Genomic DNA, 13,955 nt, shown 5'->3' on the forward strand with positions numbered 1-13,955 from the left:
CACAGGAAGTATTTGAAAGCCCACCTATGCGCGGGCGTGCATAAGCAAGCTCGACTCAGGAAGTGAAAGGATTTAATTAATTCCCCTGAATAAACATAATTTAATAGGTTATTGGGTCCGCAACGTAATGAATATACAGCGCAAAGCGAAGAGATTTAACTCGATGACAGAGAGGTGGGTCGGGCTTCCGGAGGCGAATGGAATCAGCTTCGGACTAATGAGCGATGTTCTGGTAAACTAGCTTGCCTAGATACCGGATCAGCCACAACACTCGGTCCGATTTGCTGTTGAGCCAAGGCGATTTTCTGTTCCATTACAGACACTAAATATGCACATATTTCATTACTGTGTGATTAACAAACAGATGTCGTAGAGAAGAAGTGTGACTCGTAACGCAAGTGAAATCCCTCTAATTGTGGATCGCTCGGATGAGTGAATAACGCAGTGGCAGAATATTGGAAATTTGAACAAACAACATACGGGAAATTTACTTAGTCAGTGGCAAAGAAATAGATCACTGCGTATAGAATTCATAACAGAAACAGCAAAGAAGAAACCGAAGGCCAGCACAATCGAGGAACTTCAGTTTTACGGATAACACTTTCTCAACACATATATAAATATATCAATTAGTTGTTAACAAGTCATGCAAAGAAATTAATTTACAACACACTGGAGAGATATTGTTATGCGATCTCCAGATGGAGGGTGGTGGACATGTAATGTAAATTTCTGATTAAATGACCATACACAGCATAACGATTTGCAAACCACATATAAAAAATGCGATAACAGTTCAGTGAAAAGTACGTTGCCATAATGACATGTTAGAAAATAAAAGAAGTAACAACATTTCTATGTTTCTGTATGTCTGTGGAGCATAACACAGCCCGATTAACGTAACCTTCAGATAAAACATCACCTTAAGTTTCATCCATTTACTAAATGGCTTATCCTCCGTTGTGATATCCATAAATTCGGTGCTGCATGTATTTTCTGTTGTTTTGCTGTATATAAACTAGCAATGTAGAGTCAATTTAGCTAGCTCCCTCATAGGGTAGAAAATGACAGGAAATGGCACCATTTTATCTCACGGCAAACTGCAGTTGCTGCTGGACATTTCATTAGAACGAAACTCGGATTAGCAACCAGATGTCAGAAAATATCCCATAGTAAAGAAGACACTCTCCTTTACGCGCCCGCGCTAATGCACACGGACGCACGCCTGCACGCACGCGCGTATACTCAAAATAGTACATATGAAAACTGGCCTCGACTTTCTTCTTTTCATGTGAAGTCATAATTTCTACTGAAAGTCGAAGATTAAATAATCACAATATATAACAGATAAGAAGTTATCTTCTTGAAAAAATACGAGTATAGACGCAATCGTTCTGCAAAACCTTACCACAATATTTCAGTGAAACAGTTTCGGCGCTGATTCTCTAAGTTTTCATAACACTCTACAGCATACTTTGTAAGCCAATCAGAATTTTGCTATTAAGATATGAGTGACTTAAGATGCTGAAATAGGAAATTCTATAGCACATTTGGCTAAATTGTATTATACAGTTTACTAAGACTAGTTAAAGAATCATTGGACATGTTTAGTTACGCTAAATGAAGTATTTTTCAATTATATTTTAGGAAAAGACTACACAGTCACCAAAATGAAATATAACATGTTGACAGTTCCACATGTACCAAATAATTTGCTACATTAAGCAAGAGCTCCTACGAATACCGTCACCGAGTTCACAAAAATGTATCCTAGAGAGACTTACACGTAAATATAAGGTGTGGACTAGAGTACATGACACAATTTGACACATGTCCTGTTCATTTTTGGATTTGCTTTTCGCTTCTGTCACGCTGTTTTATCATATAAAGCACCGATAGTTTAAAACAAAAACAGTTCCATTGTTCCTATGCCTTTTAGGGTATGATAAAAACAAGGAGACAATATCACAAATATCTAAATGTAATGATTTATTGAATTTACAAGAATATAAATTTGTTTTAAATGTTGACTGTAGCTGCATCGTAGTTTGCTAAGATGGAATCAATCGCTCCATGTATTGCGACATATAACGTTATAGAACAGGTCATGGTACAGGACAGCTAACAGTTGACACACGAAATGAAGAACCGTTTTTCTAGCAATTAACTAACCCTAAATCTCCAAGTACTGCTTCATAGGCAACAAACAGCATTAATTATGTGTCTCTCCATGATTACTGTGCATTCATGTTGCAGTAACTTTGAGTCTACGGTCAGTGAAACATTTCCAAAATCTTAGATATGACTGAAATTTTCCTTTACATCAGAGCACCAAAGAAATCTGTGACTGTTACTAGGTGAAGGCGAAAAACCACTACCGACGCGATAACAACATAGCCAGCGATGCAGTAACATATTAGTTGGCATCCTTTTAATTTCCATCTGCTGGAATTCTAGAGCGGAATGCGACCTGGAAGTAACACTTACCGTGCAGCAAGCAGGCAGCCGGTGACAGATTGCCCCCTCACAGAGCTGACAGCTCCGGCTATGACAGCCGCGACGTCGCAAGCGCTGGTAAGCCCGATGGCAGCTGCCCTGCGCTCCTGCTCTTCGCTGCTCGCTCGCGGGTTGCCGCGCGCACACTGACATGGGCCAGCACTCGTACGGCGCGCCGAGCCTCCTGCCTCACAGTGCCGCGGGCGCATGCGCAGTGTGTTCCGGAACGCCTCGCAAGCAGGCAACCAGCGACGCGTCTTAGAAGCGTCCCGACAGCTTTGGCCACCGGGCAAGTGGTACACGAGTACGTGACCGTACCAAATCAGATCAGCTTTAGAGTTCTCATGCACTGGTCTACGTGAATTAAAGTGCGCCGAGGGAAAGTATTGTACAAAGGATGGGTTGCACAACATAGCAATACAAGCGCGCACACATACGGACAAAGGATGCAGTGACTCACATCGGACGGCCACACAACCAGGCTACGTTACTCGTTACTGTGCAACATGTGACCCAATCTCTTATTACAATAGTTTGTCAGAAACGTTCATTGCGCATTGTTCACAGGAAGTAGTTAAAATACCATGAACACGCAACCTCGTCTCTTGTAAGACTCTAGTTAATTCCCCGGAAGAAAGGTAATTAAGCAGACTTGTACGTCTACAGACTTCATCTCGTGTACATGAGATTTGCACTACAAGTATTTTGAATACCAGCTTTGCAACTCTGACCACAGGTGTGAGGCATTCCCTTCTATAGTTGTATATGTTTTTAATGAACAATACGAAAATCAGTTGGCGCTTTGCTATTACAATTAAGTCACTTGCGTGAATATTAGCGTCTTCTCCACCACCAGACCGTTATGTCAGGTATGTAAAGACCTTTTAACGCTAATGTTGCCACTGTTTGTCATTAGTTTTGTCAATTTATCGGAATGCATGAAAGTAACTGCGATTCGCCTCTCATTGGGAAGTCGTAAGTTTGCCCAATCATTGTTTTGGACAACACTCCAATTTTATTGCGACATCTTCTAGGTTTCCCTTGCAGTTTAAAACCAAGCTACATTGCAGCTGACCGACTATTCTGGATTGTGACAGTGCGGCGGTTCACAATTACCACATAAACTCGCCGATTCAGTGCTTGGCAACAACAATTAGTCAACACCAGTTTCGACCACGTGGTGCAGCACACAAAGAAAGTTTATTGGAATCATATAATTAAATCAGTAGTCTTAGGAAAACTATAAGCCAACATCTCTGCAACATTTAAAACAGTGAAATACACAAAAAGTGGACGATGTCATCTGAGTTTTAAGTATTTTCTTATTTAGCCTCATATCAATGAGTAATATAATATAATAATTCTTACTATTGTTTCATTGTTATTGGAAACAGGCTAGTTCTCACAAGACGCTGTGTTTGTAAGGTTGTAGTACATCGCAGGCAGAAACATGGAATCCAGGCAGGAATCACTGCTTGAGGTGATCACAGTGCATCACAGGTGGAAACATAAATTTCTAACAGTATTCGGAATACTTCTTGCGAGAACGTAAGCAGTCAAGGATGACAGAGCATCGCAGACACGACTCACTGTTTTGGGAAATATTTCTTCATCAAGAATTAACTGCACGAGATCCGTTTTGTCTGTGTTTCGCAGAAACCCTTTGGTACCAACAAAAACCTATTTCACGGTCACACTCGGTACTGTAACAGCTACACTGATACCTCCAAAAATGCCCAACAGAATTCGTTACAGCACGAGCACTAACGGTGAACACTTTTAATTAGGTACGAACGCGAGTTACACTGTACACCTCACGGATTTAAAGTTCATTCTGCATTATTTTTAGTGTCTCGATTCCCGGCGTTTTATTACTGTTCAAGTTGTAATTCCCACTGATGATTCCAATCAGAACCTTCAACTCATCATGAATATATTTGTAACATACGATCTGTGAGATACTTTCTTCGATACAGGATTTAACTGAGTGTAATAAGTGGAAAATATATACGTATATAAAAACTTAAATATAAAACGCTATCGAATTGCAGTTCAACCAGTCTGCACTAATGAAATGACTTCCGAAAACTCGGTTCTATTCCGTTTCAGTAGAGCTCCCAGTCATTAGTGATTAAAAACTAATATTCGTTTATACGACAACAACGTATAAAGAGACTTCAAAAGTATGTGAAACATTATTATGGCAGACTAAGAAACTTTTATTGAAAGCTGTACTACACTTCAAAGTGGTAGAGATATATGGCATTATCTTTCAAAATCGTCACTAACTTCCTGTGAGAAACAATTGGAATTTCATAGCGCTCTTTCAATACCTTGGTCGTAAAGCTATTCAAGAACTACTGAGTCAACGTACTCACAATCAGAAATCCTATGGTTGCTGCGAATCGGTTTCCCCACTGCTAGGATATTGTCACGTATGGTCGATGTCCGCAACCCTCCTTCGCATCACCCGATTAGCGTCTTAGCCTGTTCAGCTTCGTAAATCAACAAATTGTACGCTGTATGAAATAGTAACACTTTAATATAACTTCCATTCGGAAGTGTCGTCTCCTAGAAATTCGACTAGTAGTGCTTCAGCGAGAAGATTGGAAAAGAGAGAAGATCAAGATATAATGTCCCATCGACCAGGAGATCGTCAGAGGCTGAGGACTGTATCGGATTGGGGGATGAAGGTAATGATATCGGGCCCATCCGTCGCAACAGGCGTCTACATTTTGGCCTTAAGTAGTATAGAGTAATAATTTGGTTGACTAACAGGTAGGAAACTATTTTGAAACCGCATATGATCATACAAACTAAACTTGAAGCCATGTGGCTTGTCATGAAACTACTAGGAATATTCAGTAAGTAATGCAACATATCTTTTTCTGAAAGCAGGTTATTTTTATTCAGGGTTCCAATACATCAAATTATTCCTTACTTCTAGGCTACAAAGCCTTGTTTTGCAACAAAATCTCCTTTCAATGGGACGGCCTTAAGCCACCTTAATGGGAAAGCCTGTATGCCATCATGGTGATACTCTACGTCGGAGCCGGCCACTGTGGCCGAGCGGTTCTAGGCGCTTCAGTACGGAAGCGCGCTGCTGCTACGGTCGCAGGTTTGAATCCTGCCTCGGCCATGGATGTGTGTGATGTCCTTAGGTTAGTTAGGTTTAAGTAGTTCTAAGTCTAGGGGACTGATGACCTCAGCTGTTGAATCCCATAGTGCTCAGAGCCATTTGAACCATTCTGAACATTGTACGTTGGAACCAGCGTACCTGGTGATGTATCAGTGCAGCAGTAGTGCAGCAGCAGTGCAGTAGGGAGTCGCATATTTAGCTTTCATATTTCTTTTGTAGTTTGATTCTTAATTTCTTTTCGAGTGTTTAAGCGCTTGCATATTTAATTATATAAAATCCTTGCGTATTCTCGTATTTGGTTCAAATGGCTCTGAGCACTATGCGACTCAACTTCTGAGGTCATCAGTCGCCTAGAACTTAGAACTAATTAAACCTAACTAACCTAAGGACATCACACACATCCATGCCCGAGGCAGGATTCGAACCTGCGACCGTAGCGGTCGCTCGGCTCCAGACTGTAGCGCCGAGATCCGCACGGCCACTCCGGCCAGCTTCTCGTATTTTAGAGGAGTTATATTGCTTATTGATAGCTGTAAAGTATAAATTCGCGGAGTCGTTAGTCACTTGTTTGTTTTGGACAGCCAGTGCTTTCTGTTTATTTCGTAGAGTCAGTTAGCAGCAGACAGCGGCCAGTGCAGTTTCATCTGTGCTTGCAGAGTGACGTGTGCGAGTAGCAGTAGCAGAAAATAGTCGTATATTCAGTTTTTCCTATTAGTTCCGCAGGTTTAATTCAAATTACTTTGTGTGTTTGTGTGCTTGCGTGGTGAAATTTTCCGGATGTTTGCGTATTTTCGAATTAGAAAGGGGTAGTATCAAATTTTAATAACGGTAGAGTGTAACATAGCGTAGGCGGTTGTCATTTGTACGAAGGCAGGGGTAGGATCGCATTGTAATATCTGTATAGTGGCGAAGTCGTGGTCATTTGATTGCTTGGCTCGTAAGTAATTGTTCATATATCACAGCTCAATCTGGCATATTGCTCTTTTATTTGTCGCAACTCTATACGTCCAGATATTAGCACTAGGATATATAGAGTGTGTGCGTGCTGTGTGCGGGCGCAAGAGGAACTGGCCGCGGTTCGCGAGCAGCTGAGCGTGCTGTAGGCCACGGTCAGCCGCCTTCAGGCTGCTGCCTCGATGTGCAGCGACGGTCAAGGGTCTGGCGCGTCGCTTGAGACGCCCCAGGTGTGGCTTGCTGCGTCCGCTGACTCGGCCGCCGAGGCACCTTCTAGTGTACCCGGCGCGTTGGGGCCGCCCTCACCTCAGGGTGAGTGACGGACTGCAACGCGTTGGCGTCTCTCGAGGCGGAGGGTCAATGTGGAGGCTGGCCGGCAGGCCTCGCCCGTTCATCCTGTCAGTGAGCAGCTGGCAGCTCCTTCAGTAGGGACCGAGCAGGCATACGGGGGCAAAGGCTTGCTCATTATTGGGAGATCCAACGTTAGGCGGGTGATGGAGCCGCTTAGGCAAATAGCGTACAGGGCTGGAAAGAATCCCAACGTGCACTCGGTTTGTCTGCAGGGGGCCTCATCCAAGACGTGAAGGCAGCCTTGCCTGCGGCTGTCGAGTGTACGGGATGCACTCGTCTGCAAGTATTTGCTCACGTCGGGACCAATGATGCCTGTCGCTTGGGTTCTGAGGCGATCCTCAGTTCGTACAGGTGGTTGGCGGATTTGGTGAAGACCGCAGGTCTCGCTCACGGGTTGCAAGCAGAGCTCTCTATTTGCTGCGCATCGTTCCCAGAGTGGATCGGGGTATTTTGGTTTGGAGCCGAGTGGAGGGTCTCAACCAGAGGCTTTGTCGGCTCTGTGACGGTCTTGGCTGCAGATTTCTAGACTTGCGCTATTGGGTGGGGAGTTGTAGGACGCCCCTAGATACGTCAGGGGTGCACTACACAAAGGAAGCGGCTACCCGGGTAGCAGGGTACTTGTGCCGTGCACGTGCGTTTTTTTTTAGGCTAGGCAGGAGAGCGAGGTGTCCTGATGAACAATCACCAGTCTACGTGCAGGCAGGGAAATCAGGACGCGCTCAGTACAAAGACACTTCAGCTATCAAGATATTAGCAGTATATTTTCAGAGTGTTCAGAATATAGTTCCTGAATTTACTGCCCTCCAGGAAGTGTGTGGCGCGCAAATTATTCTCGGGACTGAGACCTGGCTAAACCCTGAGATAGAAAGTTCTGAAATATTTAGTGAGGGTTGGAACGTGTATCGGAAAGACAGATTAGACACCGTAGGAGGTGGTGTCTTCATTGCAATTGACAAAAATATTGTGTCTACTGAGGTCGTAGTAGAGTGTGATTGTGAAGTCATCTGGACACGTTTATCAGGGCTAGGAGAAATAAAGTTAATTGTGGGGTGTTATTACCGGCCACCAGCTTCCACCGTGACAGTTCTAGAATCATTCAATGGGAGCCTACACTCTGTATCGCAGAATTGCCCAGATCATGCTATATGAGTCGGAGGCGACTTCAACCTACCTAGTACAGACTGGAATGTCTACGGATTCATTACAGGTGGTACAGACAAGCCGTCGTGTGATTTACTTTTGAACACATTATCCGAAAACTGTCTTGAGCAGCTAAATCGACAGCCAACTCGTAATAGAAATATTTTAGATCTGGTAGCCACGAACAGACCATACTTCATAAACGGTGTTAGTGTTGAGACAGGGATTAATGATCATGATGTTGTCATTACGACTATGGTTACGAAAGTTAAAAAGTCGCTCAAGAAGGCTAGGAGAGTATTTTTACTGGAAAGAGCGGATAAGCAGTTGTTAGCATCCCACTTATTAAATGAATCGACTTCATTTACTCCCGGTACGATGGACGTGGAAGAATTATGGGCAAATTTTAAACACATTGCAAATCACGCGTTGGAGAATTATGTGCCGAAAAAGTGGGTTACGGACGGAAAAGAGCCACCGTGGTTTAACAGCACAATTCGGAGAATGCTCAGGAAGCAAAGACAGTTGCACTCGCGGTAGAAGAAAGATCGGGAGAATGAGAACAGGCAAAAGTTAGTAGAGATTCGTGCTGCTGTAAAAAGAGCGATGTGCGAAGTATACAACCACTACCACCCACATTCCTTAGCAAAAGATCTTGCTGAAAACCCAAGGGAATTCTGGTCTTACGTAAAATCGGTAAGCCGGTCGAAGGCTTCTATCCAGTCACTCAGTGATCACTCTGGCCTGGCAACGGAAGACAGCAAAATGAAAGCTGAAATTTTAAATTTAGCATTTGAGAAATCTTTCACGCAGGAGGATCGTACAAACATAACGCCGTTTGAGTCTCGTACAGATTCCCGTATAGAGTACATAGTGATAGACATCCCTGGGGTTGGGAAGCAGCTGAATGGGTTGAAAATAAACAAATCGCCAGGTCGTGATGGGATTCCAGTTCGGCTTAACAGAGAGTACTCTACTGCATTGACTCCTTACTTAGCTTGCATTTATCGCGAATCTCTTGCCCAGTCCCGAGCGACTGGAAAAAAGCGCGCCGGCCGAAGTGGCCGTGCGGTTAAAGGCGCTGCAGTCTGGAACCGCAAGACCGCTACGGTCGCAGGTTCGAATCCTGCCTCGGGCATGGATGTTTGTGATGTCCTTAGGTTAGTTAGGTTTAACTAGTTCTAAGTTCTAGGGGACTAATGACCTCAGCAGTTGAGTCCCATAGTGCTCAGAGCCATTTGAACCATTTGGAAAAAAGCGCAGGTGACGCCTGTATATAAGAAGGGTAGAAGAACGGGGTCTCATAATTACAGACCAATATCCTTAACATCGGTTTGTTGCAAGATTCCCGAACATATTCTCAGTTCGAATATAATGAATTTTCTTGTGACAGAGAAGTTTCTGTCCATGCATCAGCACGGCTTTAGAAAGCATCGCTCCTGCGAAACGCTACTTGCCCTTTATTCACATGATATCTTGCGAAGGGTATCAGACGGTGGTCATATTCCTTCATTTCCAGAAAGCGTTTGACTCGGTACCCCACTGCAGACTCCTAACTAAGGTACGAGCATATGGGATTGGTTCCCAAAAATGCGAGTGGCTCGAAGACTTCTTAAGTAATAGAACCCAGTACGTTGTCCTCGATGGCGAGTGTTCATCGGAGGTGAGGGTATCATCTGGGGTGCCCCAGGCAAGTGTGGAAGGTCCGCTGTTGTTTTCTATCTACATAAACGATCTTTTGGATAGGGTGGATAGCAATGCGCGGCTGTTTGCTGATGATGCTGTGGTGTAGGGGAAGGTGTCGTCGCTCAGTGATTGTAGGAGGATACAAGATGACTTGGGCAGGATTTGTGATTGGTGTAAAGAATGGCAGCTAACTCTAAATATAGATAAATGTAAATTAATGCAGATGAATAGGAAAAAAAAATCCCATAATGTTTGAACACTCCATTAGTAGTGTAGCGCTTGACACAGTCACGTCGATTAAATATTTGGGCGTAACATTGCAGAGCAATATGAAGTGGGGCAAGCATGTAATGGCAGTTGTGGGAAAGGCGGATAGTCGTCTTCGGTTCGCCGGTAGAATTTTGGGAAGATGTGGTTCATCTGTAAAGAAGACCGCTTGTAAGACACTAATATGACCTATTCTTGAGTACTGCTCTAGCTTTTGGGATACCTATCAGGTCGGATTGAGGGAGGACATAGAAGCAATTCAGAGGCGGGCTGCTATATTTGTTACTGGTAGGTTTGATCATCACTCGAGTGTTACGGAAATGCTTCAGGAACTCGGGTAGGAGTCTCTGGAGGAAATGAGGCGTTCTTTTCGTGAATCGCTACTGAGGAAATTTAGAGAACCAGCATTTGAGGCTGACTGCAGTACAATTTTACTGCCGCCAACTTATATTTCGCGGAAAGACCACAAAGATAAGATAAGAGAGATTAGGGCTCGTACAGAGGCATAAAGGCAGTCATTTTTCCTCGTTCTGTTTGGGAGTGGAACAGCGAGAGAAGATGCTAGTTGTGGTACGGGGTAAGCTCCGCCACGCACCGTATGGTGGATTGCAGATTATGTATGTAGAGGTAGATTGCTTCATCAGTAACATCCCCATCATCCATGTACTGCTTCTCGCGGAGTGCATTCATCACTGGCCCAAAATAGATTGACATCGTAACATGAGAGGTCAAGGCTGAAGGGAAGATGAGGAAAAAAAGTCCAGTGAAGTTACGTGAGTTCCTCTCAGGTGCGCAGACTTGTGTGAAGCCTTGCATTGTCATGGAGAAGAAGAAGATCGTATGCATTTTTGTGGCGACGAATACCCTGAAGACGTTTCTTCAGTTTCCTGAGGTGAGATTTGACAGGTTTGCACGGCCATGTTGCGATGATGACAGACACCTTGCTCAACGACTCAACGTGCTTCTTGGACTTTCAGGTGTCCGTAGATTTTCAGCAAGCGCCTATGAGTACCTGCGATGCTCTGGCATTCCGCCAAAACACAATAAATCACATCCTTCTGTTTTGAACGGACCTCTGCTGCAGAAGCCATTTTGATTAGCGCCGTCGCCTACCGGAGCTTCATGAAACTACAGAGACTGAAGCGGAAATATTACATTCTGTCCGATAACAAATTGTGGCTTTTTTTTCAATCGAAATTTGCCAAGAAAAAGGAAATGAGTTGCATTACTTATTGAACACCCGTCTTACATCTTGACGTATATTTACAAATACATCTCGATAACCACTGCACAGTCACGGCAGAGGGTACTTCCTGCCCTACGGTAACTAAGGTGGTAGAACTCATGGGGTAGCTCATTATATCGTATCGGACGTCCTTTTTCCCAGGGTAGTGCAGCAGCTCAACGTGACATGGACTCAACATGTCGTTGGAAATCCCCTGCGGATATACTGAGCCATGCTAACTCAATAGACGTCCTCATTGCGCAAGTGTTGGAGGTACAGCATTTTGTGCCCGAACTCGACTCTCAATTATATCCCATAAATGTTCGATAAGGTTCAAATCGTTCAAATGGCTTTGAGCACTATGGGAGTTTACATCTGAGGTCATCAGTCCCCTAGAACTTAGAACTACTTAAACCTAACACCCCTAAAGACATCACACACATCTATGCCCGAGGCCGGATTCGAACCTGAGACCGTAGCGGTCGCGCGATTCCAGAGTGTAGCAAGTAGAACCGCTCGGCCACCACGGCCGGCTGTTCGATAAGGTTCACGCCATGCGATATGAGAGGGCAAATCATTCGCTCGAATTGTCCAGACTTTTCTTTAAAGCAATCGCGAACAGCTGTCAGCTGGTGACATGGTGCACTGTCATCTACAAAAATGCTATCGTTTTCCGGAAAATGAAGTCCATGAAGGAACGCTTATGGTCTACTCCAGTCAGTGGTCTGTTCAATTGGACCTAAGGAGCTAGTCTACCATTATGGAGCCACCACCAGGATGCACATTGCCTTGTTGAGAAACTGAGTCAATCGGTTCGTCGGACCTGCGACCCAAGCGAATTGTACCATCAGCTCTTGTTGTTGTTGTTGTTGTTGTCTTCAGTTCTGATACTGGTTTGATGCAGCTCTCCATGCTACTCTATCCTGTGCAAGCTTCTTCATTTCCCAGTACCTACTGCAACCTATATCCTTCTGTATCTGTTTGTGTATTCATCTCTTGGTCTCCTTCTACGATTTTTACCCTCCACGATGCCCTCCAATACTAAATTGGTGATGCCCTGATGCCTCAGAACATGTCCTACCAACCGATCCCTTCTTCTAGACAAGTTGTGCCACAAACTTCTCTTCTCCCCAATACTATTCAGTACCTCCTCATTAGTTATATGATCTACCCATTTAATCTTCAGCATTCTTCTGTAGCACCACATTTCGAAAGCTTGTATTCTCTTCTTGTCCAAACTGGTTATCGTCCATGTTTCACTTCCATAAATGGCTACACTCCATACAAATACTTTCAGAATCGACTTCCTAACACTTAAATCTATACTCGATGTTAACAAATTTCTCTTCTTCAGAGACGCTTTCCTTGCCATTGCCAGTCTACATTTTATATCATCTCTACTTCGACCACCATCAGTTATTTTGCTCCCCAAATAGTAAAACTCCTTTACTACTTTAAGTGTCTCATTTCCTAATCTAATTCCCTCAGCATCACCCGACTTAATTCGACTACATTCCATTATCCTCGTTTCGCTTTTGTTGATGTTCATCTTATATCCTCTTTTCAAGACACTATCCATTCCGTTCAACTGCTCTTCTAAGTCCTTTGCTGTTTCTGACAGAATTACAATGCCAAAGTTTTTATTTCTTCTCCATGGATTTTAATATTTATTCCGAGTTTTTCTTTTGTTTCCTTCACTGCTTGCTCAATATACAGATTAAATAACATCGGGGAGATGCTACAACCCTGTCTCACTCCCTTCCCAACCACTGCTTCCCTTTCATACCCCTCGACCCTCATAACTGCCATCTGCTTTCTGTAGAAATTGTAAATAGCCTTTCACTCCCTGTATTGTACCCCTTCCATCTTCCACCTCAGAAGAGTTTTCTGGTCAACATTGTCAAATGCTTTCTCTAAGCTTACAAATCCTAGAAACGTAGGTTTGTCTTTCCATAATCTTTCTTCTAAGATAAGTCGTATGGTCAATATTGCCTCACGTGTTCCAATATTTCTACGGAATCCAAACCGATCTTCCCCGAGGTCGGCTTATACCATTTTTTCCATTCGTCTGTAAACAATTCGCGATAGTATTTTGCATCCGTGACTTATTAAACTGATTGTTCGGTAATTTTCACATCGGCCAACACTTGCTTTCTTTGGGATTGGAATTATTATATTCTTCTTGAAGTCTGAGGGTATTTCACCTGTCCTACACATCCAGCTCACCAGATGGTAGAGGTTTGTGAGGACTGGCTCGCCCAAGGCCGTCAGTAGTTCTCATGGAATGTTGTCTACTCCCGGGGCCTTGTTTCGACTCAGGTCTTTCAGTGTTCTGTCAAACTCTTCACGAAGTGTCGCATCTCCCATTTCATCTTCATCTACATCCTCTTCCATTTCCATAATATTGTCCTCAAGTACATCGCCCTTGTATAGACCCTCTATATACTCCTTCCACCTTTCTACTTTCCCTTCTTTGCTAAGAACTGGGTTTCCATCTGAGCTCTTGATATTCATACAAATGGTTCTCTTTTCTCCAAAGGTCTCTTTAATTTTCCTGTAGGCAGTATCTATCTTACCCCTAGTGAGATAAGCCTCTACATCCTTACATTTGTCCTCTAGCCATCCGTGCTTAGCCATTATACACTTCCTGTCGATCTCATTTTTGAGACATTTGTATTCCTTTTTGCCTGCTTCATT

The 13,955-nt window shown here is 43.6% G+C and overlaps 1 long non-coding RNA gene across 1 annotated transcript in view; it reads right to left on the reverse strand.

The window, feature by feature from the left end:
• Positions 1 to 2,625, reverse strand: part of LOC126457719 (uncharacterized) — an 877,017-nt gene extending 874,392 nt beyond the window's left edge. Inside the window, exon 1 of the long non-coding RNA XR_007585514.1 lies at positions 2,488 to 2,625. This is a non-coding gene — a long non-coding RNA (uncharacterized LOC126457719). The remainder of the gene's footprint in view (positions 1 to 2,487) is intronic.
• Positions 2,626 to 13,955: the final 11,330 nt, after the last annotated feature.

The sequence above is a fragment of the Schistocerca serialis genome, chromosome 2, assembly GCF_023864345.2.
Source record: "Schistocerca serialis cubense isolate TAMUIC-IGC-003099 chromosome 2, iqSchSeri2.2, whole genome shotgun sequence".
In the NCBI taxonomy this organism is placed as follows: Eukaryota; Metazoa; Arthropoda; class Insecta; order Orthoptera; family Acrididae; genus Schistocerca; species Schistocerca serialis.